General features: G+C 43.3%; 1 non-coding gene across 1 annotated transcript; it reads right to left on the reverse strand.

Annotated features, from left to right (window-relative positions):
* Window positions 1-702: 702 nt before the first annotated feature.
* On the reverse strand, window positions 703-775 carry TRNAK-CUU. Its single transcript has one exon. It is a non-coding gene; the product is annotated as a tRNA-Lys (tRNA).
* Window positions 776-3,528: the final 2,753 nt, after the last annotated feature.

The following is a 3,528-nucleotide window of genomic DNA, read 5'->3' on the forward strand; positions in this document are numbered from 1 at the left end:
AAAAGATTATAAGACTCTCTGTTGATCAATGAACTTTTCAGACAATGGAGGTTGACAGAATGGGTTTCATCTTTTGTTAAAGAAATTTGTTGGATTGTAATCATTGTTTTTATTGTTTTACTCATGTTTCCCTGTTTAGTTAAGCATCTGCAGAAGTCCATTGGGGAAGTCTTCTTAGTAAGAAAAAGCAGGGGAATTGTGGAATCCTCTTGATCTTTCCCCCTCAGGGAATTCCCCAGAGCCCTCCCCTGGAGAGACTTACCATAGAGTTTCCCCACCTGGGTGAACAGAAAAGACTTCCCCATGGAGTCTTGCACAACACTGATCCATCCCAGTTCCTTTCCCCATATGTCCCAACTTCCCCTGGTTTCTCCTTTCCCTGTTTCCTCATTGGTTGTGGTGGCAGGCCCGTTCTTCCTTTTGTACCACCCCTGTATCTTCCCCTACTTAAGCCTTGTGCAGAGCACATGTTCTGTCTTTTGTCTGTGGCTTTCCTTTGGTGTGGTGGATGCAATAAACCTTCACTGGAATACATCATACAAAGATCCTTCCTGTCTTTCCTCTGCTGAGCTATCTGTGGCGTGTGTGTGTGCATGGACTTGAAATGGCTGCTCTTGCGCCATTACTCTGAGCAGCTTCTGAAGGAGATGCTTCGAAGAAGTTTGCAGCATTTCTACCATCCTGACATGCTGCTACCAATGGTGCCCAATGTGAGGCTCGAACCCACGACCCTGAGATTAAGAGTCTCATGCTCTAATGACTGAGCTAGCTGGGCCACGCTGGTACAGATGTGCATAAAATATTGCAAATTAAATGATAATTTTTTCTACAGATTCTCAAATATAGATAAAGGTCACATGAAATACACATTCTGGTGTTGTAGTCAGCTTGAAGTGATGACAGCAGTTCAAAAATGGTCCGCTTTCCAAATTTCTGTCTTAATAATATTTCTAACCAAGACACTGAGATTATCTGTGTAAAAAAGCCATCCTTATCTTCTCACCACTGGAATTATGTTAATTGTTCCTACTGTGTGAAACAGTGTTGCTTTAGTGCTAAAACTTCTGAAAATAGATTTTGTTGTTGAAATGCAGCATAACTGCAGCCAGAAGCCTTTAAACAGTGGCAAAAGTATCATATGATACCTATACCCCATCCCCCCAAATGTTATAACCACATTTCAACATAGTGCACAACAGATCATGCTTGGAAGCTCCAGTCCCTTGCACTAGGGACAGGACAGGTCTCATCTGCCCACAGTTGTTACTGTTGAAGTCTATTACTCCTTCTCTGGAAAAAGTAATTTTCAGAGAAGGGACAGTAAGTGTCATATTTATAAATTTCACAACAGGATCTAAGCATAACTTCTTAGACACAGAAGACACCTAATTTAGAGGTGAATTTCAACTTAGAAAAACCTATCCCACTGAAGTAACAGGCTAACCTAAAAAACTGAGCTGAAAACACTACATTTATGGAAAGAGCAACATTTTTTCAATTTCTTTTTTTTAAAATTTCATGAAAAAAAATCCAGTCAGCCTACCCATAAGAATCACATGGTTTTCATAAAGATGAACAACACATTTAAAATACTCTAGATATGAGGTTGTTAAAGCATCACTGATGCTCAGAAGGTAACAAAGGAAAAAAATAAAGAGTTAATCAGATTTTTTAAATAGTAATTTTCAGGCAACAGCTGTTCTTGATAGCCCCCTATTCTTATGAAGTGATTGTATTTTCTAAATATGTATTTTTATTTATAGCCTGTGTGAGAAATGACACTCACTTTTAAAATTTAAAAGGTTTATTAAACCTCAACAAAAATATAGCAAAAGACTAAATAAGGAGAAAGAACAGTGCTGGGAGCAAAGGACTCAACCACCATTTGCTTGTCTACAAAATGGATGCTCTGCATTTTATATCTCTAGCCCCTCCCAAAGTCTTGTCAGTCAACTCCTTCTTTGCCATCCAGTGGTAGAGATCACTTTCTTACATCTTGACTGGAGGTCAGGTGTTGCCATAGTAACAAGCCAACCCTCCCCAAATGCCTCAACTACCAAGGCCATCCTGTGACAACAATACGAGGGGGAGGGGAAAGAGGACTATGGGAGGACATATTAGTAGAACTGTACATCTACAAAACTTGTCTTAACAATATACATAATATTCACCCCTTAATTGTGAGAGTCAACCATCGCATTACTCATCTATGATAACCGGTGTACTCTTCAACCAGAAACCAATCTTTTATGCAGCTGAAAAAAATTAGCAAAATCCCTATGTTGTTCACCATACATCTTTACATGAAGAGATTAAATTATTCTTTGCTACTCTTATGTTATGGATAAGTAAAACCATACAAAAGGAAGGTCTTGTAAAATCATGGCTCAGGCCTGCTACTTCAACTAAGCAGAAAAGGACTATGGGAAAGTGATTCAGCGGAATTAGAGGTAGAAAAACAAGTTATATAACGATCGCGTGTTCACATCATGGTGTATGGTGGGTGGTTGGATTATGTTTGTTATGATTTAAAACTATGTAACTGACAAAGGGCTAACTGCTTAAGAAGGCCTGGTTTCTGCAATAAAGTGGCTCTGCTTTGCACCTGCCTGGGGACTCTGAGTCATTTTGGACCCTCACTCACGTTGACACCCGAACATGGAAGATCGACCTACAGCGAAGAGCGGACTGTGACCGAGACCGATACTCCATGGACCCAAGGAGTGGCTTCAGGCAGCAGATCCTGGCCATGGCCCCAGGCAGTGCATCCTGACAGCAGACCCAGGCAGCAGACCCAGATACCCCAAGCGACCTTCACCTTCACCTTACGAACTCTAAGCACATGCATTCATCACTTTAAGGTGAGCAACGGGGTAGATCACGGGAGCAAAGATGTCAGTTTAGCAAAAGCAGACACTAGAGAATTTACAGCGGCTTTTACAATGGCAGAACAGAGACATTCCTGATGCTAACTTATTTGCTTTGCTGGATTGGATGTCCACGCATATAAAAAACTTCCCCTGATCCAGCATTTTCCAGGTAGACACCTGGCAGGTAGTAGGACACAAACTTTTTGAAGTTGCAAGCGCTGGCAATGCTGATGCATCCAGTCACATCACATTTTTGGGAATTATTATAGCAACTCCTAAAGAAACTCACACAGACTCGTGTTCTCAGCCACCCTTACAGGCTGCCTCCCCCTGATTGCCTGCTCTGTTGGACCTGGCTTCTCACGATGAGGCCCCTTTGCACAATGCCTCCCCCACATCAGAGGCTCTGGAGCGTGCTGCAGCTCCTCCACTTCCTGCCTCCCAGCACCACTTCTTTGCTGCCTACTCCTCCCACACTAGCTCCTTCACGACCTGCCCTCCAGCACAAGCACCCCCCGCGGTGGCTTCACTAGTGGCAGCCCACTTGGCCTGCACTGGGCCCCTTGGCACAGTTGCCCTTCCTGCCCTTCCTGGGCACCAGGAATGCTGCAGCTCCCCCGCCCCCTCTGGGGCCCCTGGGTGATGCAGTACGCCTCCC

Source organism: Geospiza fortis, unplaced genomic scaffold (assembly GCF_000277835.1).
Source record: "Geospiza fortis unplaced genomic scaffold, GeoFor_1.0 scaffold826, whole genome shotgun sequence".
Taxonomy (NCBI): domain Eukaryota; kingdom Metazoa; phylum Chordata; class Aves; order Passeriformes; family Thraupidae; genus Geospiza; species Geospiza fortis.